At 41.9% G+C, this 24583-nt stretch overlaps 1 protein-coding gene across 5 annotated transcripts in view; it reads right to left on the reverse strand.

The window, feature by feature from the left end:
- PSD3 (pleckstrin and Sec7 domain containing 3) overlaps positions 1-24583 on the reverse strand; it is a 713864-nt gene that overhangs the window by 627598 nt on the left and 61683 nt on the right. The gene's annotated exons all lie outside the window — the stretch shown is intronic.

A 24583-nucleotide genomic window follows, 5' to 3' on the forward strand; every position in this document is an offset into this window, starting at 1 on the left:
CTAGTCCTTATATATATTACAAAACACCCTTAAAGGAAGAAGTGGGCCGGGCACGGTGGGTCACGCCTGTAATCGCAGCACTTTGGGAGCTGAGGCAGGCAGATCACAAGGTCAGGAGATCGAGACCATCCTGGCTAACCCGTCTCTACTAAAAATACAAAAAATTAGCCAGGCGTGGTGGCGGGTGCCTGTAGTCCCAGCTACTAGGGAGGCTGAGGCAGGAGAATCACTTGAACCTGGGAGGCGGAGGTTGCAGTGAGCCGAGATCGCACCACTGCTCTCCAGCCTCAGCGACAGAGCGAGACTCCGTCTCACAAAAAAAAAAAAAAAAGGAAAGTGACATCTTTTCTACAGTAATTAAGATACTCAGTACAGAACTGAAAAGCAGTCTAACAGAAACAAAGGCGAGTCTTGACAGCTGTATGATTTCAGCAGCCAAAGCTGGATGATGGACTGAAACATTACTATACAACTGGGACAAAACATGTACAATATCACAATAGCAAGCAAAAACGCTTTACACCCAAAGAAATAAAACAGGTTACAAAATGTGGAGGATTTAGCAGGCAAAACTGTATTCAAGCAACCTTTTAATCATCATTTTTAATCCATTGCAAGTATTTAAAACATCTAAAACAAATATAAAATGAGCCTTTTAGTATTTTATTGATGTGGTTTCTTTGTCTTCAAATATTTGTTAAAGCTTAACGTTATACCCAGGGTACATATTATGCAGCTAAAACATCAAGTAAGAAGAGTGTATGCAAAGTGGTCCAAGTTTTATTTCAAACTCTGATTTCCAATTAATCCTTCTAAGTATTATTCTTTAAGTTATAGTTTCATCCATGGTGAAAAAGGTTTAGAAGGTTGCCTAAAATTTTCACATCTATGTCTTTGAGTAAATAATTAGTCCACGTTGAAAAGTTCCAGGTCTAGTAAATCAGGTTTAAAATATTCTGAACTTGTAGAAACACCAACTGAGAAGAGTTGGCCACAGTTTACTGCCTTCAAATATTTCTCATAAATCTTGTCTTTTTCATTTTTTCTAAAGTAAATACACACCTGCCCGGCCCAATTAAATAAATCTGATTACACGGCTGGCATAATATCTAAATATCCAGAATTTATTAGTGATAGCTCATCATGGGAAGGTGGTGCGGGGGTGGCGGTGCATCCACCAAACCTCACAAATTCTTTATCACAATCTAGTGCTCTTGGATGATTTATCACTAGTGCTTTCAAGATAAAAATGGCAATCTTAAGTATCCAAACAACTCAAAGCAGTTTTAACTAATGTTAAACTCATTCTAATCCAGTGACATCTAGAGCAAAGCCTACATCAAGTTTTCTTTTGTTTTTCTTTTCTGGAATTCTTAAGCTGTTTCACTACCTGTTATATCATTATCTCAAAAATGGTTTTGCTATGTTGAGTTGACTCCCATAGTCAAAAACAACGTTTTCTTTAAAAATTCAAGTAACCAAAATTATACACGAATAAAATTACAAGACATTTTTACAGAACCGGATTAAGAAAAAATAAAAGCATACATTTTCTAGTAAAACTTCTAATAAAAGCGTATTGGATAAATTAATTTTGATTTAATAATTGTCCCACAGTCTAAAATAAAACAACTCTGAAACAATTTAAAAAAAATGTAAGGAAACTGGGGTAAAAGAACATGACGATGAGAGAAAAGAAAGAATCACTAGAAGCCAGTGATTCTTATCATTCAGAGGAATTATTTCACAATACTGATAGTACTGGGAATTGTTAAAGCACATTCTTCATGTGAACTGTAAGTCAGCAATGGTTCTGCCATTTTGATGTTGTTCATAAAACAGGGTGTGGGCCGGGCGCTTTGGCTCATACCTGTAATCCCAGCACTTTGGGGGGCCGAGGCGGATGGATCACAAGGTCAAGAGACCAAGACCATCCTGGCCAACACGATGAAGCCCCATCTCTATGAAAAATACAAAATCAGCCAGGTGTGGTGGCATACGCCTGTAGTCCCAGCTACTCGGGAGGCTGAGGCAGGAGAATCGCTTGAACCCGGGAGGTGGAGGTTGTAGTGAGCTGAGATCGCACTACTGCACTCCAGCCTGGCGACACAGCGAGACTGCGTCTCAAAACAAAACAAAACCAAGAATTAGGGTGTGAACCTAACAACCACAACTTCAGCGTTAAGCTCCTAAAATGCTAGAACTTGATTTTCGAAGTCCGCATCCCACTGCCAGGAACAGGATGAAGCACCAGCATGGCACCATGCAGTTAAAAGATGTGCTTTCTATTCACGCCAGGAGAGAGAAAATTCATGTGTGGAAGATAATCCACAACCTGATTCATCTCACAAGTTGAACTCTAATGTAAAGTTATTGCTGCCATAGATTTCTAGTTGCTTAGAAGACTTTGCTTCTTAATTGTCTGTGGAAAAACTAGTTCACTTTAGTTTTGTTTTGTTTTTAAGGTAAGCTCACACCAGCCGTGCTTGCAGGGGTGAGGGAATTACTTCACCCTCAGCACAGAGGTGTTTCATGGCAAGTAGATACATCGAGTCCACTCTCATGAAAACAATCCTGTCTGAGGAAAGAGTTCAGAGGAGAGGCTGGCCCATCAGAAAGGTGTCTCATCTGATTTCAGTATGGAAAGAGGTCTTCACGTACCCTGATCCCACCCCATCATTATATTGGTGAAGCATAGAGGCTCAGGGAAGCTGAGGGACTCTCTGAAAGTCACACAGGCTGTTTGTGGCAGCCGTGGGGATTGTAGGCGGGCCTCTTGATTCTCTATCCTCTTCTTACTTTTATTTCTAACAATTATAATGAGAGAGAGAAAGAGAGAGTGCAAGTTAGACAAATAGATATCTACTTACCTATCTATCTATCCTTCACTGTATATTTGTGCCCTGCCTTGTGCTAAGTTCAGTTTAAAAATAGAACGTAAAAGTGAGTTTAGGGCCCATGTCACAAGTGTCTACAGGGTCTAGACAGTTCCATACGCCTAGAACAAAGACAGCAGCTGTGGGTATACTGGGACAGACTGTGGCCAGAGAGGCAGAAGGGCCCACTGTGGCCAGAATTTATGATATTTTTCATTTTGGATATTGTTTTGAGACAAGATTATTGGGGTGGGAAAAAACCTTTATAAATAGAGGGAAGAGTGTAGATAAAGATAGAAAAAATGGCCAGGAGCAGTGGCTCATGTCTGTAATCCCAGCACTTTGGGAGGCTGAGACAGGTGGATCACGAGGTCAGGAGATCAGGACCATCCTGGCTAACATGGTGAAACCCTGTCTCTACTAAAAATACAAAAAAATTAGCCAGGAGTGGTGGCCTGCACCTGTATTCCCAGCTACTCGGGAGGCTGAGGCAAAAGAATCGCTTGAATCCAGGAGGCAGAGGTTGCAGTGAGATGAGGTCGCACTACTGTGCTCCAGCCTGGTGATAGAGTGAGACTCTGTCTCAAAAAAAAAAAAAAAAAAAAAAGATAGAAAAAATGGGAAGAGTACTTAGAAAAAGGCCAGGGTTCTGATTTGGAGACATACGAAGCATCTCTTGGTCAAGATAAGGGAATGCACCTGGCAGCCCATGAAAAGACAGAGATGAATTTACCCCCAGTAGGTACAGACAGAACCACACTCAAGGACCAGATAGGATTGTTCTCACTGGATGCCACAGTACGAAAGGGAACAACTGGAGAACACACACTTTCACCTGTGCCATCCCTGCCCTGGCTATGGTGCTAGACAAGCCCCTGGAATGTATATCATTTTTCAGGGAAAAGAAGAAGGGGGCAAGGAAAATCCTAAAATGACTGGAAAACCCTTGCCGTGATAGGTTGCTTGGAACTGGCTAGACTTTCTATCTTCAGGAAGAATGGAGGTTTAAGATAGGCTTTAGGTTTCATTATAGAAAAATTTAGGTAGATTTCTGCATACTTAAGTCTGTGCCTATAAAAGTCATACTCACTGCACACACAGGAAGGGAGCGGCGATTACAAATGAGGCTATGTATCTTAGAAAGCCAGGTGCTTAGGTTCCTGCCTGGATGTCTTGTTTCTTTAGATAACTATTCTATTTCATGCCCTTTGCTAAAATAACGTCCTATGAGTTTTCCATATATTGTGCTATAACTAAGACCCATGCAGAAACATCAAGCCCAAAGGAAAAATCAACACATTTGTTTTTTTCCATGTTGACAGTATGCTTTGGAAATGTGGAATTTCCTCCCGAATGTTTCTATTAAAACAGCCCTACCCACAAACGCCTTCTTATTTTAAAACTACATGCAAAATAAGGGAAAACAGAATGTACCTATACCAAAATCCACAGAAAGCAGTCCACAAATACAAGAAAAGGCTCAAAACCATGGTGTAGCTTTGACAGTCTGAATTTAACTTTTACTTAAGTAAATCTTTATGAAAGCAAAACACTAGGAAAATATATCCTCCAATTTCTTTAGGTTTTAGCCTAACCATTAGATCTCTAGAAGGTTGCAGTACCCTTCATTGCAGCAATGGATTTAAGGAGAAGTTGGCATCTCCAACAAACTCCAGTGAGGGCATTGCAGTGACCCGGGTGCTACTTCTGGTCCTACCAATCACTCCCAGTGAGGCTTAGGAAATGAGGTGTAGTACCTCTCCTGAACCTTATTTAATCATCTTTAAAATGAGAGGACCCCATGCCAGGCATGGTGGCTCACGTCTGTAATCCCAGCACTTTGGGAGGCCAAGGCGGGCAGATCACCTGAGGTCGGGAGTTCGAGACCAGCCTGACCAACATGGAGAAACCCAGTCTCTACTAAAAATATAAAATTAGCTGGACGTGGTGGTGCATGTCTGTAATCCCAGCCACTCAGGAGGCTGAGGCAGGAGAATCGCTTGAACTCGGGAGGAGGAGGTTGCAGTGAACCAAGATGGCGCCATTACACTCCAGCCCGGGCAACAAGAGCGAAACTCTGTCTCAAAAATAAAAAATAAAAAAAGAGAGAGAGAAAATCCCTAGATGATTCTAGGCCCTTTCCAGCTTTCACACCATTTGATTCTACTTTTTATTCATGCAACTTCTAGATATACAGCTTGGCAAGTCCTTTAGAATTTAACATTTTTTCCTCTTAATAGTGCGTGTTTTGACCAAAGTCTATCAGAGCTCATTTTGTTCATCTTCCTAAAGGTTGATTCAGAATTGATCTTTACACTTACACGCACAAAGAGGGTGTCAATGCTGGAGGAATTCTACCATCCTATGCAGCCTTTAGATCAAGTCATTCTACCTTGGGGACGGCAAGGGACTATGGATTACTCAGAAAAGAAAAGTATTATCCCGTGGAAGGAGAAAGCATGATTTTCCATTTGAAAGAGAACAGGCATATTCCAGCAGAGACTGCTCACTATAAACCATTGTCTAATTTCTTTATTTCCATACAGCTTTATTGACAGATACATAAGCATTTGAGGGCAGTTTACAGCATTGATAGTTTGCTTTCAAGCACAGTATTGCTAAATAGAGAGCTCAGGAAACAATCACAATCAGTAAAATTCTGTAAAAGCATGACATGCCAGGAAGGAATACCATAACATTACAGAGAAGAAAGAGAGAACCAGAAAGAAAAATAAAACAATTTTTAAAAGACCCCAGAAAGGAAATTTTACAGCCTCTAAAGTCTGAATGGAGAAAGGCATTCAACTAGCAGTAGAATATGATCTAAAATTAAAAGTAAATAGAAAATAAGAAGAAAGGGACCGGGTGCAGTGGCTCACACTGGTAATCCCAGCATTTTGGGAGGCTGAGGCAGGCAGATCACCTGGGGTCAGGAATTCAAGACCAGCCTAACCAATCTGGCGAAACCCCACCTCTACTAAAAATACAAAAATTAGCCAGGCATGGTGGCACACACCTGTTATTCCAGCTACTCGGGAGGCTGAGGCAGGAGACTCCCTCGAACCCAGGAGGCAGAGGTTGCAGTGAGCTGAGATTGTGCCACTGCACTCCAGCCTGGGCAACAGAGGGAGACTCCATCTCAAAAACAATAAATAAATAAATAAATAAATAAATAAATAAATAAATAAATAAAAAGAAAATAAGAAGAATAAGAAAAAAGAGATGAATTTGGAGAACTGAAAGTAAACAATGGAAAATGAGTAATTACTAGTCCGAACAAAGGACTTGTACTGAAGAAAAACAAACTGAAAAAATTTCATGTGTGAATATTCTTTTCATCAGCATTGTTGGCTTAAACCTATGTCACTATATTTATTCTCATCTTGGCCATTTATTTAGCCCAGGACTATGTGGTTACAGTATTTAAATAATTTGTTAATATACTCTTAAATGGAAGACAGTTAAATTAACACATGAACAGTTGTTAGACAACATATACATATATAAATTAATTAACATAATAATATAAGATGGAACTAAAGATGATTCTTGAACTTTTCTTCACAACAATATTTTTTCTAGGTCCACTCACATAGAATATGCAGATTATAAACAAACTTATGAATGTAACATTAAAGATTAGTTATCACCACTTATAGCTATCAAGTATTTTTAAAATGATAGTCAAATAATTATGCCAAGATTCTTAAGGCATTAGAATCTGGGCCATATTGAATACTTTGAAGAAAATTTGAGAAGTTTCACTAGAAACATCCACATTATAATGACTAAACAGAGTAACAGGAATGAATGTAATATGAGCGTAATGCTTTAAGGTTTCTTATTTTTTAAGTAAGAGCTTTCTCAAAGAGTGCTTAAACATTTGCTGCTATTGGTTTATTCATACAGGATTTCACATTTAAATTCATCAAAGCCTTTAAACAAAATAATTTGAGGTAAAGAGTTCAAAGTACATGCATTTAGACAACTCCAATTTTTCTCTTTCTTTCTTTCTTTTTTTTTTTTTCAGAGACAGAGTCTCACTCAGTCACCTAGGCTGGAGGGCAGTGGCATAATCATAGCTCGGCAGCCTCAAACTCCTGGGCTCAAGCTATCCTCCTGAGTAGTTGGGACTACAGGTGTGCAACACTATGTTCAGGTATATTTAATTTGCATACTCTATTTGAGCGGATCTAAGAAAAATATTGTTTTGCAGAAAGTTCAAGAAAAATTCGCTTGAATTTGTCTTGTTGTACAAGAGACCCATTTAAAGCAGGACTCAATCATCCAAGGGGGTTTTGAGTGGATGCTACTCCACAAATCTAAGTCAAAAAGCTACATGCTCTTTCTTCAGAGAAATAAGGAATGTAATTGCTTACTGAAAGAAACCCAGACATCTCATGAAACCAGGGGAGAAAGATTAGAAGAGTGACATGGCTTATCCAGGGCCATGTGGCTCATCTGAACACAACCGCAAGTGAGATGGGCCATACCCTTTTCACCTCCCTAAGCTACTATTATTGTAATTTCTCTTACGATTGCAGTAGGCTGGGAGTGTTGCTCTTACAAGTGATCTCTTTTTCAGGAAACAATGAAATTAAATACATATTTCTATGCTGATCCTCAGACCTCCTGATCTATACCCTCACTGTGTGATCTTTCAACCAACCTTTATTGAGGAAAATACTTTGGACAAGGATTGAGCTCAGAATAATCGTTGTTCTTATTTTTTGAGCACTTACTATATGCCAGGCACTGTTCTGAAAATTTTCCATGCAGTAAGTCATTTAACTCTCCAAACAATCACACAAGCTATTATTTTTGTTTGCATTTTACACATAAAAAAGAAGAAAGAAAAACAGACACAGACAGGCTAAGCAACTTGTGTAAGATCACTGAGTAAGTGGTATAGCCAGGATTCAAATCTAAGTAGGAGAAAATCCCCCTGTGCCCTGCTGAATGCAAAGGCTAAGTGGGAGATAAACTCAAACAACAGGGCCAATATTCTGTATTTTGTGTGTAGGTACATTGGGGAGTTTACTGTATTTAACCTTCTTTCTTCATCTGCCTTGAGGGGATTTAAATTGTTGCCAAAGAAATGAATGCCAAAAACAAGAAAACATTAGCAGTCAAATTCTAACATTCAAAATAGAACTTTTCATTACAAAATCAGCTTGAGAGCCAGGCACTATTGAGATATGATGTGAAGGAAAGAACGGGCCAGGCTTGGCTGTCCAGACCACAGAGCTTCACAGTACAGCCAATCAGGGAGAAGAGGAGGAAAGCCCCTTTCTCCTCCAAGGGATTGTGGGAATAAGATGGCTGGCAGAGATGGTTGTATGTGTGATGGACTTGGGAAATATTGGGGGATGGAGGACTTAGGAGTTTGGCAGGGGGTCCTGGGACAACCTGGGTATCCCAGGATAAAGCAAAAGGCAGAGCAGCCAGTTCGGGCAGAGGAAGGTTCCAGTCTTCCCTCCTAGGCTTCCCACACCCAAGTCATACAGCAGGGATGCTAAGTTAGGGCCAGCATCATTGCAGGAGTGCTGAGAGTAGACCACCTGAAATAGGGGGCAGAATGGAAAACATACAGCGTTATGGAGGAGTCTACACCTTGGGGGACTAAATAAGCAAGAAGATGATTCCTGAGTTGAGAAAGAGCTAAGTGTGAGTCAGTGGTAGTAGGCCCCAGTAGAATGCAGGAACATCCTCTCTCAGCTGGGGAAACAAAGGGTCAGAGAGTGTGGCATGGATCGAAGGACCCTGTGATCCTCCATCAGAGGTAGGCCATCCTCCCTCCTTGTCTCTGTAAACCCCAGAGGGTAGAATTGGGGGCATGCAAGTAAGCAAACTTCCCAAAGACTGGACGTTGTCAATGAGATGCTTAAATTATTGGAACAAACTCAGTTTGCAAAGCCAAAGTAAGTTTGGTTACTTTATCTCTCAGAGAAAGAGGGATGGAGGTGGTAGTTGTCAATTCATGAGGAAGCCCAGAGCAACTACAAACAAGTTAAAGGGACTACACTCTTCCTACATGACTGAGTTATGGTAGTACTTAAAAAAAAAAAAAAAAGGTCTTGCTGTATATAAAAACTGTTAACAATTATCAGAGGAGTGTGAACCAGAGCAACTCCATCTTGAATAGGGGCTGTGTAAAATAAGGCTGAGACCTACTGGGCTGCATTCCCAGACGGTTAAGGCATTCTAAGTCACAGGATGAGATGGGAGGTTGGCACAAGATACAGGTCATAAAGACCTTGCTGATAAAACAGGTTGCAGTAAAGAGGCCGGCCAAAACCCGCCAAAACCAAGAAGCCAATAAGAGTGACCTGTGGTTGTCCTCACTGCTACACTACCATCAGCACCACGACAGTTTACAAATGCCATGGAAATGTCAGGAAGTTACCCCATACGGTCTGAAAAGGGGAGGTGCTAATCCACCCCTTGTTTAGCATATAATCAAGAAATAACCATAAAAATGGGCAATCAGCAGCCCTCAGGGCTGCTCTGTCTATGGAGTAGCCATTCTTTTATTCCTTTACTTTCTTAATAAACTTTCCTTTCACTTTACCCTGTGGACTTGCCCTGAATTCCTTCTTGCACGAGATCCAAGAACCCTCTCTTGGGGTCTGGATTGAGACCATTTCCGGTAACATAATGAAGCATGGAAAGGTTTGTACTAGAATAACAACACTGCTTCCTATATGTCAGACACTGTCCTCAGCACGTTATAGCTATTAATTTATTTAAGGCTTACAACATCCCTATGACAGGTGCTATTATTATCACAATTTAGCAGATGAGGAAACTGAGACACAGAGAGTTTACGTAACCAGGCTCCAGATCACATAGCTGATAAATAACCGAGGTGGGATTGAAAATAGGTAGTCTGGCTCTCAAGTTCATGCCCTTAACCTCCGTGCACAGACAAAGCATGGAGGCAATACAAAGATGGGAAGACCCACTCTGCCATTTGCAGAGGAAGCGCTGTTGGGGGTTTGGCCTCAGAGGTGGGGAAGGGAAGCAAAAGGGTGAGAAACAGGAGCAAAGGCACTCAAGCCTCAAGGCACACACATGCAGGGAAGAGCAAGGCAGTAGACTCCTAATGTGCAAAGGGATTCGTCTGCAGGGCTGCTAGAATATTCTATTCGTGAATACCACTATGGCTGCTGCAGCGTAGCACATTTGATTCCCAAGATTTCTTTGTTCTGGCTGAGAACCAAAACTTCCTAACACTTCCATGCTTTGACTTAACTTCCACTTCATGATCATTTTGTAAAAAGAAACACCTTTTATTACTTTATGAGAATGCCCTAATGATGAATATGAAACAATAAGGCTCAGTCCATTGAGAAGGCTTGAAGCCAGTAGGCTCACTCACTAGCTGGGTGACTCACAGCTCATACCCCTCATACGTCTGTAATATGAATTCATGCCTCAGCAGAGCGGCTCACAGATAGACAACACCAGGAAAGTGAAATCTGGGAATGTGAGGAGCCTACCATGTCCTGTGGGCTGGACCACACGGTATGGAGGAGAAGAGGAGGAACGGAGGCTGGCAGGTCAGCAGAGGCTGAGTTCTGACAGGCCTCGCATGCCCAGCTCAGGAAGACATGGGAGTCAGAGGAAAAAGGGGGCCAAGGAAGGACCCGTAGAGCATGGTCATTCTCTCGATCTAATGATTCCGGATAATTTTTCTTTCTTTGAATATTTTCCTCACATTTATTGGCTTCACATTTGTATTTCTTATTTTCTGAATTTTCAATTTTGCCTTTGTTCATTGAATATTCATATTTTAAAACACCTTTAAAGATGCTTTTGTATTAAAATATTAACCGATATACCATGAAAGTTATTGGAATTAAAATGGAGTGACGAATGTTAAGAAAATCCCGAGAAAGGCCGGGCATGGTGGTGCACGTCTGTAATCTCAGCACTTTGGGAGGCCAAGGCGGGTGGATCACCTGAGGTCAGGGGTTCGAGACCAGCCTGGCCAACATGGCGAAATCCCATCTCTACTAAAAATACAAAATTAGCCAGATGTAGTGGGGCACACCTGTAATCCTAGCTACTTTGAAGCCTGAGGCAGGAGAATCACTTGAACCTGGGAGGCGGAGGTTGCAGTGAGCTGAGACCGCACCAATGCATTTCAGCCTGGGCAACAAGAGGAAAACCCCATCTCAAAAAAAAAAAAAAAAAAGAAAAAGAAAACAAAATCCTGAGAAACAGAGCCAGGGGAGGCCCTGGAAAGTGGGTTCTCATGCTTCAGTGTGTGATAACAAAAAAGACTACAAAAACCACAACCTTGCACAAAGGCCATCACAACCTTACACACAAAAAAATACTCCTGCAAGAACATCTGCCCAGCAACTGGCCTCTCCAAACTCAGACTGGCGTCACCCTTGTTATTGATCTTTGTAGCCGAGGATAATGATTTCAAAACAATTATGTAATCCTCCTCATTTTTCTCTTTGGAAACCTTTGTCTTTCTTTACCTCCCTGAAAACGCACATAGTTCACTATGACATGCCTATTCCCATTGCAAAGCTCTATTCTTAAGTAACATCTCCTCTTTTAGAGAGGCTCTGCGATTTAGGTTGACAATATGTTGTGAATATTTTGCTCATTGTGGTGTGTTATTTACTTCTGAAACTTATTTAAACTGCTTTTTATATGAAAAGTTAAAAAAAATTATGTGGCCAAGTCTATATACTTTCCTTCATGGTTTCCTCCTGGTTTCTTCATTTGCTTATATTATTATTTTCTGAGCAGAAAAGCAAACCTATGGTTTTTTATATCTGCCTCATGGTTCCATTACAGCTTAGAGGTTAAGAACTCAGGTTCTAAGTCCAATGAAGGTGAGGTTGAATCCTGGTTCTGCTCTCCACTGACTGTGAGCCATTTTTCTTCCTAGAGTTTCCTCTCCAATTTTGAGCCAGGCACTCAATAAACCAATGAGAGACACAGTCTCTCCATTATGCAGATGGAAAAATTAGTATTTAGAGAGGTGAAGTTAATTGTGCGGTAAGTGGGAGTTAAAATTGGATGCCAGTTTTCCTGTTTTTAGAGGCTGGGCTTTTACCAGTTACACTTATTCTATACTCCCTCACATGGGACTTGATTGTTACAGTCCTTTACTATCTTGTAGAATAAGTTTTGCTAGCATTTTGCTTGGGGTGTTCACATTTATGGTCAGAAGTGAGAAGATAGTACAGTTTGTAGGAAGTCTGCAGGTAGTTTGAACAGTTTATAGGTAGTTTGAACAGTTTGTAAGTAGTTTGAACAACCTCGGGGCTCTGGCTAATATTCAGAACCTGGTGATGTCATCTGAAGCCTTAGTTATCATATTTGGCCCATGTCAAACACCAGACTGGACTAAATGCCCTGGCTTGGCACACAGTCTCTCTAACGAGACTTACAAAGAGAAGGGGGCTGAAGAGAGAAGAGAGCAGACTGGCTTAATCAACAGTATTTAGTAGTTACCCTCTCTGTGAGGAACAAAAGTATGCACTGTAAACAGACACTAAGAAGATTCTGCTCCCCTGGGCTGCTTAAAGCAGGAACAATGATGTCAGGCGATGGTGTGAGTTCAGTTCAGAGCATGTTTTTAAATTAGCATTTAAGTTGATTAGAAACAGCTGGAAAATCAGAACGATTGCGTAACCTCTGCAATGATGCAGAGGGAAAGAATGCCCACTGCACAACCACAAGTTACCATCTTGAGTTGTTTTAGACAGGGAAATAATTCGCAGTCATTGCAAATTGTTTTGCAAGCCCCGAACTTTTGGTCCCTTAAGTGTTCATCTTTATATCTGTTCAGATACGATTGCTGCTCGCTGCTGACTAGAGTCACAGCACTAAATACAAAATTAACACCCATTTCGTCTTTACGAAGTGTTTTTTAAAAGTATTTAAATCAGTAAGAGATTCTTAACAATCAAATATAATTCTTTTCGTTATTAAGTCATGGGCAGATGAAATAGAATATTCTCCAGAGAGTTGAGGAGTCAGATGTAAATCTCAGCCCTGAACATATAGGAAGAAATGTAAATCTGGGTGAGCAGCACTGATCCTGGGTCTGCTGCATCCTGATTTGCCTCCATCCTGGTGGCAGTGACGGTGGCCTATGCCCAGCCACCAAGCTCCATCCCCAAGGCCAAGCTCCACTTCCTAGGCCAGGCTCCATTCCCCCAAAGCCAGACTCCACCCCCAAAACCAAGCTCCACCCCCAAGGCCAAGCTCCACTTCCTAGGCCAGGCTCCATTCTCCCAAGGCCAGGCTCCACCCCCAAAACCAAGCTCCACCCCCAAGGCCAAGCTCCACTTCCTAGGCCAGGCTCCATTCTCCCAAGGCCAGGCTCCACCCCCAAAACCAAGCTCCACTCCCAAGGCCAGGTTCCATTCTCCCAAGGCCAGGCTCCACCCCAAAACCAAGCTCCACTCCCAAGGCCAGGTTCCACCCCCATTCCCTGGAGCCCCGCCTCCCCAGCCTGCCTGGGCAATTGTCCAAACTCTAGCCTCAGATCCTTGATTGAGTCTAGTGTTAGTTTCACTGAGAAATTGGAATATTTTGCTGGTCTTTTCTGTTCTTCATTTGTGTAGTGCAAAAAATAATCAAAATGCTAGGTGTCAACCCTACAGAGCCACTGTCAGAATAAATAAAGGAACCTCTGATTTGTTTCAAATAAAACAATTTGCCTTTAAATGAAAATGATTACTGCTTAAGTATAAAATGGGAGAATACAGAAAAAAGGCGGTAAAATAACAGAAAAAGGCCGGGCACAGCGGCTCACACCTGTAATCCCAGCACTTTGGGAGACTGAGGCAGGCGGATCAATTGAGGTCAGGAGTTTGAGACCAGCCTGGGCAACATGTTGAAACTCTGTCCCTACCAAAAATACAAAAAGGAAAAATTATCTGGGCATGATGGAGATTGCTTGTAGTCCCAACTACTCAGGAGGCTGAGACAGGAGAATCACTTGAACCTGGGAGGCAGAGGTTGCAGTGACCCGTAATTGGGCCATTGCACTCCAGCCTTGGCCAACGTGGAAGCCTCCTGCTCCGGGAAAGGAAGGGAAGGGCAGGAAAGGGGAGGGGGAGGGGAAGGGGAGGGGAGAGGGAGGGGAAGGGGAGGGAATGGGGATGGGGAGGGGACGGGGAGGGGGAGGGGATGGGAAGGGGAGGGGGAGGCAATGGGGAAGGGGAGGGGGAGGGGAAGGGGAGGGGGAGGGGAAGGGGAGGGAATGGGGAAGGGGAGGGGGAGGGGAAGAGGAGGGAATGGGGATGGGGAGGGGACGGGGAGCGGGGAGAAGAGACGGGAGGGGAGAGAAGGGACAGGAGGGGAGAGAATCTATAATCCCACTGCCTCTAAACAACCACTATTAACATATTGTCATGTTTTATGCCTTTATCCTGGCATAAAGTAGTTTGTTCTGTGTCTCTCTTCTCTCTTTATGCCATTCTTTCTCTGTCTCTTTTTTGTCTCCTCTCCCCATATGTTCTGCAAGAAGTCTTTATCTTTCAACCAGAGGCCACTGAGTTAATTTTCACTCACAGAGAGGCCAGAGAGGTAAAAGGGGAAGTACGTACAGCAGGATCCACATTCCTGAAAAGTCCATATCTGGCCGTGGCCTTGCATCTCCACAGGCCCTCCCAGACCCCACCAGACCTAGAATCTCCATCAAGTTATTTCTGTTAAAAGAAAAACCTTAGACAAATTAAATTTAACACAGGTTAATTGAGCAAAGAATGATTCACAAATCGGGCAGCCCCCAAACAAGAACAGGTTCAGAGAGGCTTCATCACAGCCACATGGTCCCAGAAAATTCATGGACAGGAAAAGGAAAGCGATGGAAGGAAAAAGGAAGTGAGGTACAGAAACAGGCGGATTGGCTACAGCTCGCCATTTGCCTTATTGGAACACAGTTTGAACAGTTGGCTACCTCTGGCCGAAACTGTGACTGGCACAAGAGGAGGGTACAGGCTCTTTACACATCCAGTTAGGTTACAATTCACTATGTACAGAGACACTTTAGGCCAAACTTAAAATATGTAAAGAGGCAGCTTTAGGCTAAACTTAACACTTCTTAATTGCCCACAACTGCCTACGTAGAGGGCCACTGACAATTATCTATGGGCAGCGCTGAAAGCAATGGATGGGACACAGAAGGACATATTTTATGGGCATCACGACTTTCTCCATGGCTTTTTTTTTTTGAGATGGAGTCTTGCTCTATCGCCCAGGCTCGAGTGATGTGGCACGATCTTGGCTCACTGCAACCTCTGCTTCCCGGGTTCAAGTGATTCTCCTGTCTCAGCCTGCCGAGTAGCTGAGAGTACAGGACCATGCCACCATGCGCAGCTAATTTTTCGTATTTTTTTTTTAGTAGAGATGAGGTTTCACCACGTTAGCCAGGCTGGTCTTGATCTCCTGACCTCGTGATCCACCCGCCTCAGCCTCCCAAAGTGCTGGGATTACAGGCGTGAGCCACTGCGCCCAGCCTTTCCATGGCTTTTTGGCCCAAGATGAGCTCCACAAATTCTAAATGTTGTATCCAACCCCACCCCCACTCTGCCAGTATCTCTTAAACTACCCTATCTTGATAGTTGAATTTCTTTTTCTATTGGTGTGGCAGAGATGGTTATAGCTTAGCAAATATTCCATTCGCTAGTCAACCATCCCAGCTCTTCTGCGGTTAGGTAAGACCATGTGACAAAAGCTTTCTTCCCTTCCTGACTTGAGGCCTGTACTCCATCCAGATGGTGCAGCTACAAGACAGCCTGTCAAGGGTCCATGTGGAGCAAAGACTGACCCACATGGGACATGGAGTGTGTGAGGGAGAGAAAGAGACTTCTGTTGAGCTTTTGAGGTGTGCGGTTTGTTTATTATTGAGGTACACTCTAGCATATTTTGACAAATGCAATTGGAGAGGCCCTTAGACGGTGCTATACTCTGATTTTTAAATCTCCCTAAAATATGGATGTGATCATATTATTTTCTTGTTGAAATATCATCAAGAGCTAGCCATTATCTAAATGATGAAACCTAAATGCCTTACCCTTGCAGGCAATCTGGTCCCACCATTAATCTGGTGTTCTGTGTCTAGCCTATATCCTAAATTGCAGCCACATTGACTCCTAAGCTATTTCCCAAACACTGGTTTTTGAATATCCCAGTCCTTTAAATGGTAGTGATAGGCGTGGTACATGCTGTTCTGTCTGCTGAGATGGCCCTGGCTGTGGTTCTCCGCTTGGCATAGTCTCACAGATCCTACAAAACCCAGCTCATATATGATACATGTGAAGTGGTACCCAACTCCACAAGACATTGTCAGCTCCCTCTCCCGTGTTGCCACAGGGCTTGGCAGGGTCTTTCCATCAGAAAGTCTCCTACCACATGAGGCATTTACATGTCCATTATTCCAGCCAGATGGTCAGGTTCTTAAAAATGGTGTCATATCCTATTCTTTACTAGCACAATGCCAGGTACGTAGATACGTATATGCATTCCCTGTTATCCTAGAGCTGTGGCCACAAGGGATGGATTAAGAGGGGTATTAGCCCCTCCATGGTATCTGTCAATCTACCTTCACAAGTCTTTGGTATATTCAACCGATGTTTCTCAAACAGAATGTTTTATAGACCAGCTTTAAGACAAGTCCTTTGCCTCCTCTTCTCCCTACACCCAGAATGTCATCCCAAATATCTCCTGCATCAAAGTTTTAGAGCCCATACTGAGTAGCACTAACAATGTCTGACATAATAGGTGTGCAACAAAAATGTGCTGATGATAAAAAGACTACTAGTTCATGGTTACAGAGTATTTACTATGTGCTAAGCAATAAACTAAGCATTTGTACCCATTATTTTATCCAGTCCTTAAGAAAACCCTATGAGGTGGGACATTATTAAAATCCTCATGTGACATCTGAAGAAACTCAAACTGGTTAAGTGTGCCCGGGTTGACATGGTGGGTAAATGACAGAGCGAAGATGTGAACCCAGGCTCTCCACCTTTAGGCCTTTGTGTTAATTAAAGAATGAATGCTCACAGTTTATATTTTTCTGTTTTGAGACAGAGTCTCACTATTTCACCCAAGCTGGAGTGCAGTGGCACAATCTTGGCTCACTGCAACTTCCACCTCCCAGGTTCAAGCGATTCTTATGCCTCACCCTCCCAGGCAGCTGGGATTACAGGTGTCTGCTACCATGCATGGCTAATTTCTGTACTTTTAGTAGACATGGGGTTTCACCATGTTGGCCAGGCTGGTCTTGAACTCCTGAGCTCAAGTGATCCACCCTCCTTGGCCTCCCAAAGTGCTGGGATTACAGGCGTGAGTCACTGCGCCCAGCCCAGAGTTGATTCTTATGATCCCAAACAGTAACATTCAAGTATGAAAATGACCTCCCGGGGAAAAAAAAATTGACTCAATAGTCAGGTCTCTAAAGACAGTGAGATGGACCTGAAATAATCTTTTTGTAAGAGGCACGTTTGCCATTTTATACTACAGGGCCAGCGTGATGCTAGGATGTTGCATGTCCAGCCTGTAGCTCCCAGTGGTAAAAGCTCTTTTTGTTTACAAAACTGGATCTAGTCCCAGTTCTGCTACTCACTACTTGAGTGAACTTGAACCAAATTATTTAACCTCTCTCTTTCCCCATTTCCCCAAGAGAAAATTGGGGAAACACTAGCCCTATCTCATAGCGTGTGAGGATTGTGTGGGCTGATGCACGTAAGACACTTAACAGAGGCCTGGTACATTTTTACTGCTTAATAAATGTTGACTATATTTATCACATAATCATTACAACAGGACAAAACTCCTTGTCAGTATCAGCTGCCATCTCTGATATATCTGTGAACCTAGGATTTCTCTCCATGCACTGAGAACCAAGCCATGCTCAATGGAGGAAACTCACATTAGAAGTCCGGACCTAAGTCAGTTCTCAGCTGTGCTATTAATTTATGAGAGGGCTCAAGCAAAATAGCGTGATCTTTCAGGGCCTGGGTCTCTGTCTCTGGGCAATGCAGATAATGATGTACCAGTCACTAGCAGTGAGCCGTATACGTAGACAGTGTCTTAAAGTTGCTCTATATGACCACGCCAGCAGTGGCCACATAGAGCAGTGACTAATGGTCACGCGAAAAATTTTTGACTTTAAGTCAGATATGTAAACTAATGAACGCTATGTGGAATGGATTAAGTTTTGGGTTTTGTTTTTTTTTTCTGTTGTTGTTGTTGTTGTTGTTGTTGTTGTTTTGAGGCAGAGTTTTACTCTGTCACCCAGGCGGGAGTGCAATCCGGGCTCACCGCAACTTCTGCCTCCCGGGTTCAAGTGATTCTAGTGCCTCAGCCTCCTGAGTAGCTGGGTCTACAGGTGCGCACCTCCACGCCCGGCTAATTTTTGTGTTTTTAGGAGAGACGAGGTTTCGCCTTGTCGGCCAGGCTGACCTTGAACTCCTGGCCTCAGGTGATCCACCCGCCTTGGCCTCCCAAAGTGCTGGGATTACAGGCGTGAGCCACTGCACTCGGCCAGATTAAGTATTTTTAATGATAAATTGACATAACACTTAGAGAAAAACCAACATTTAAGTGATAAGAAAAAACGTTTAAAATGCTCAGAAACAGAAGGGCCCAGGAGGACATAATCAGCTTTTAATTACTTAGCTACTGTTCATTCCAATTGAGATCAATTACGTATGCTTTTAGTTACATTTAGAAGCATTTTCCTGTTTAAGAAGCCTATCTATCAGAGAGAGAGAGAAAAGGTAAGATTCATAAATTCCACCTACTTAATTTTTTAGGAGAGCTCTTGGAAACAAAAAGTCAGAGGGAAATAAGAGTTGTGCTGCTTCAAATGGAATTTAGGAACACTGAGCAACGTAGGTGGTCCCCGCTGGTATGATGCAATGCGTTTCTAGAAACCAGAGCATGAGAGGAATCCTTATAAGGCCCGCCAAGCAGCTGCTCTTGCATTTGTTTGCACCCGGCCACAGGGTAATCCTTAATTTCCCAGGCCATTCTTGATCCAAAGCACAGTGGTAACAAGAAAACCCTCTATTTTTCAGGCAACGCCAGAAGTAAGGACGTGCTTATCAAAGTGTGGGAGTCATTTTTGTGTTTTTGATTCCTGAGACCCCCAGTGGAACACCACACTCTCTGAAAGGGGTGCTGTGACACAGCGTGGAGTGTAGAGGCTTTGAAGCAACACAGATCTGGGCTCCAATTCAGATTGTACTCCTTGCTGCATGATGTCAGGCAAATTACTCAGCTGTCCTGAGCTTTTCTGGAGTTGTCTGTAAATTCAGGGTAATGACACCTAAACTGCGGTTTGTTCTGAGTCTCGGTGAGTTGTCACACCTGTACAAAACATCAAGTGGGTGCCGGGACACCCTCATTGGCCTTCAGGAAAGCTAGTTATGTCCTCAGTGGCCCCTCTTTTCCCTCATGCGCTTTGGACGTCTCCTCTATAGTCTTGTAACCTTTGCTCAGGGTGCCCCCTTTAAGAGCCTGTGGCTCAGCTGCTTGGTCACCAGCTCTCACTGCTGCCCCAGTGTTGCTACTCTTGCCCGGCTACCCCTCTGAGGGCGCCAACGAGCTACACTTTTCTGATCATCTTCATCACGTGTGGCTCCTCAAGTGACACAGGAGACACGTGCAGGCCCAGAAGTCAGCCTGGTCCCTGCATTGAATTTAGCTCATTATTCGCTTGCACCCCTTTGGCAAAGTTTGAACAACTTTATAATGGGCAAACTGTTTCACCACATTTGCATCCATTAAAGAAAAATCCAAGTTGGCATATGTGTTTAAAACACACAAACTACTATACCTGCACTGTCCAATGTGGTAACCATGAGCCACATGTGAAAATTGATCCAACGAACTGGGCCATTCTGGGCATATCCAAGTAAAGCAGAGTTGAGAGGCCAAGGGGAGAAAGCACTCAGGGCATACCACTTGGCTCCAAGAATGTAATTCCCTGCAAGCCAGGCTGCTGAAACTGCCTTCTGTAACTGGAAACCAGTTTTATCTGACAGCTACTGAAACAACCTGCTACAACTCTAAGACTACTTTTACCCACCACCGTAGTCTCTCACCAATCAGAACTTGTCAGCTTCCCAGAACTTGCCTGGTGCCAATGAACTTTTTTTTCAAAACAATACATAGCATTTCTCCTTTCTATAAAATCTCCAACCTTCTCTTTGTTCTTCAGACAGAATGAGGACCACTGGGCTGTGTATATGCCCTGAATTGCAATTCTTGCTTCCCAAGTAAAATGTTTTAAATTTAGAGATTCATCTCTATATTTTATTTGACTTCAACAGATATTTAAAATGTGACTGGTGAGAAGTGACGTGCCTTGAAATAAAATACACGCTGAATTTTGTGCAAAATACAATTAAATATAATCATTAAATATACTTTATTTAACTATATTTTTATTGATTATATAAAATGTATCATTAAAATTAATTTCAACTGTTTTATTTTATTTTATTTTACTTATTTTTTTGAGACAGAGTTTCACTCTGTCTCCAAGACTGGAGTGCAGTGGCGTGATCTTGGTTTACGGCAACCTCTGCCACATGGGTTCAAATGAGTCTCCTACCTCAGCCTCCTGAGTAGCTGGGATTACAGGCATGCAGCAGCATGCCCAGCTAATTTTTGTATTTTTAGTAAAGAGGGGGTTTTGCCACATTGGCCAGGCTGGTCTTGAACTCCTGACCTTAGAAGATCTGCCTGCTTCAACCTCCCAAAGTTCTAGGATTACAGGCGTAAGCCACGGTGCCTGGCCCTATTTCTTTCTTTAATTCTTTTTATTCATCTTAATGTGACTAGAAGAAAGTTTTAATGGTGGCTCACATCAAATTTCTATTATACTAGACAAATCCCAAAAGCAAACATATTAACTATTTTAGAAATACTGCAGTAATCAACAGCTTCAGTACTGTGGAGACAGGTTTTTCTTGGAAGAGATTAGGGAATGTAATTATTCATGTTTTGAAAGAGTGCTTGCAGCCTTTTGTATTTGCCTTTCATAATGGCTATGTCATCATATGATTGACTACTTGTTTACCTTTATTGATTATAATCGCAGATAGATGATTTTCAATTGGCAAAAAAAGTTAAAAACCATGCATAAGGTTTTCTGTCAAAAAAGTAATGCACGATTATCACCAACTTATAAGTATTTGTCATATCCAATGTAGATTTACAATAATGGAGTAGTATCTGGTTTACTGATTTGATTGTCTAACTCATTTTCTATACAATTCCCAGTTACTTGGTCACTATTGTATAAGCTGTTTTGGATACATACGTAACTTTGTTTTAAAATGCCTAATTGCTCACTCAAGAATGAATCACCTTCAGTAGCTGGCTAAATGATTCCTATGAAATTTCAATTATTTGAAGAAAGCCAGTCTTCACTGTGACATCAGAAAAACAAAGCTTCCACTAAAAAAGATTAATAAACATAACTCTTTTTAGCAATCAAAATAATACTATGTTTCTTTGTCTGGTCTTTAAGACCTTGGCCTAGTACATTTTTATTTGTTCAATATGTGATCCAAGTAAACATAGCCATCTTATGCTTTATGACTTTTGAAGGTTCTCAACGTATTCACCCAATTTAAAAACTGACCTGATACAGACATCTGTCTCATTGAAAACCACTTACAAACAAAAATAATACAGGCTGTCTTGGAATAGGCCAGCCAGAATATCACCAAAGTTTGATCATCTTTAGTTTTTTTTCCAGAATACCTATTTTTAAAACTTCTTTTCAAAAATTGCCTGTATGTTCTGTTTAATTTTCTGTATTATTGGGATCATAATTTTGGAGGGAAAAACCTACTACATTTTCATTAAATGGTATAACAAGCTGTAAAGAGAGATCACAGTATTTGTCAAGGTCAGTGAATTGTCAAATGAAGCTGCTATTGGCTTCTGCGTATTGTTTGACTGTACAAATTGTGTTTTACTTCACTTTTATTTTAATATTTAATATTCTGGTATTTTTCTTTCCCATTTAAGAGTGTCCTGACCATTATCATCTTTTTAAATTCTTCTGTGTCATTTTGATTACCTATATATTCTTGCCATTCTTAACTTTTTTCTGTATCCTCATGAGTTTTAACCAGCAGAGTTTTTGTTTGTTTGTTTGTTTTGGTTTTTCAAGTTTCTACTGTGACATATAGGAGAGTTTGTGACATTTTCAATTCTGTCAGTCTTCTCCCTTTCAGTTTACAGTTTGAGCTTCTACTAGGCTATTTCTTTCTTATTATTTGAATTTTAACATGAACATAAATCTGAAGAAATATCCCAAATTAATCTGAAATTAAGGCATACGGAAGAGCAATTTTAATGCATTTAAATGGTTACAATGTTGCATGGTTGTATGAAGCTGCATTACTGTTTAATCAAATCTTCTTCTATATACCTTGTCTAATTATGAATGATGGAGCTCAGGAGTTTTTATCAGTGGATCATTTGTGTCAGTAACTATTTTGCACACTGTTTCCTCTGGAACCACCAGACTTTGTTAAGACAAGATAAATTAAGACATTCGGAGATGCAACGCAATGTGCTGAGTTGCCTAAGGCATATGACTTTTTTTTTTTTTTTTTTTTTTTTTTTTTTTGGAGACAGAGTCTCACTCTGTCACTCAGGCTGGAGTGCAGTGGTGTGATTTTGGCTCACTGCAGTCTCCTCCTCCTGGGTTCAAGCAGTTCTCCTGCTTCAGTCTCCCGAGTAGCCAGGCTAATTTTTTTGTATTTTTAGTAGAGACAGAGTTTCATCATGTTAGCCAGGCTGGTCTCGAACTCCTGGCTTCAAGTGTTCCATCCGCCTTGGCCTCCAAAAGTGCTGAGATTAAAGGCATGGGCCACCACACCCGGCCATAAGGCATATAACTTTGCACACAAACTCACTCCCTGTTTGTAGTACTGGCATAGGTCTGTGCTCTACACACTTGAGAAGCCTGAACAAGTCATTTCACTGATGTCCATTAACAAGGAAAAATATTGTACAGGACTTTTATTGTTTTAGACAGTGGATGATGGTGTCTACTGACAGGAGAGCTCTTCCGTTTTGAGCAGGTGTTTTGAAAATAGAATTCTCTGCTTAGCTTTGTACATGTCTGATGATAGGGAGAATTTTCCACAGACCAGTTTTGGTCTGCACATGTTTATACTAGCTTCTCTTCCACTATACAGCCGTACAGTGCCAGTACACAGGCCATGTCCTGATCACAGTATGACCTGGCCCTGTACAATCACATCACTGCAGGGCAGGTCAGCACGGGGGCCACAGGAGTATTCCTGGAATCTACTCCATACTGGGACAGCTAGCAGTAACTTAACCCGACACAACAGTGACTGTGAACCTCACAAATATATCCCATGAAACCCAGCTAACTGGATCTTCCATTTAACTTCCTCTTAGATGGAGCCTCAAAGCCCCCATGATCTCCAAACACACTCAAGGCAAGAAGAAGAAGGATGGAGGGAAGGCAGAAGTGGACAGAGGTGTTGAGCAAGCATATTTAAGATATCTCTAAAAAAATTGTTTGCATATAAGAACATCAGACAATGTGAGCACATTGCTAAGCCCTTCCCTGGGGTCTTGGGAAAGGCCCATGCAACTGAAGGGACCCGAAGTGGAAGCTTTATCAGCTGCACAGCAAGTCAGCTTCTAATTTATTTCAACACCAAGCCAGGGTTCCAGGACATGGCTCCCATATCTCCATTCTCTTCTGTGTCAAGGTCCGTTCCATGCCCACCAACTGGGCTCCTTATCCAGATGTGGGGACTTGTGGCCTCCCCTTTATTCAGGAGTGTTCAGCAGAACTGAGATACCCTATTATCAAGTCCTTCCTCATTCTCAATTTCTCCCAGATGATCTGCTGCATCTTCATGAAAACCTGCCTCCTCCTCAGACAAGGCCTCCTCAACTGTACTCCCTACTTCTCATTGTCTTGGTTCATTGCTGTGAATTATGGAAGAAACTATCTTTGAGTCAGTAAAGAATATGAAAAGTTAAACAAGTTTTATTAGGCAAAATTCAAAGTGGCAGTGAATGGGAATCAAGAATATACACAAACTTTGCATGTTGACAATGATAGAAAAACGTCCTAGTGTAGGATGCTATGGTAATTATAGCATGGATCACCTGGAATTGATTCCGGAAAGAGTATCAAAACATTAGAGTCGATGATGTAAGACAAGCCCAGGAGAATTTTTAACCCAGTTGTGACTTACAAATCCAGAAGAATTTTTAGCTCAGTTTGGGTGGGGATGTGACAGCTGCCTCTCAATAATTGTTACGTGTACCTACAAGGACGGAGTGAATAATGTAGCTGGGCACAAAGCAATCTAAATTAAACCAAGTAAGTTAAATTAAGTAAAAGATAATGAGAGCCAGATGTTGTGAAACTCCGTTAGGCTATGGAAATATCCCGAAAGAGATGCAAGTAACATCATTACTCAGAACCAAGAAAACACTATTATCACGGAATGTGTTATGAGTAACTTCAGGATGCTTCTTCCAGGGGACTAACTGGAGGCCCAACACGTTTCCTGTTTCTCTTTGCCAAATGCCACAATTCTGTGATCCTTGTTTACCCAATGCTAAATTATGAGGACAAATTTCTTCATTAATATAATACTTAAAAACAAAGACTATTGCCTAAAGAGTTCAATCACTTA

This window comes from Pan paniscus, chromosome 7, assembly GCF_029289425.2.
Source record: "Pan paniscus chromosome 7, NHGRI_mPanPan1-v2.0_pri, whole genome shotgun sequence".
Lineage (NCBI taxonomy): Eukaryota > Metazoa > Chordata > Mammalia > Primates > Hominidae > Pan > Pan paniscus.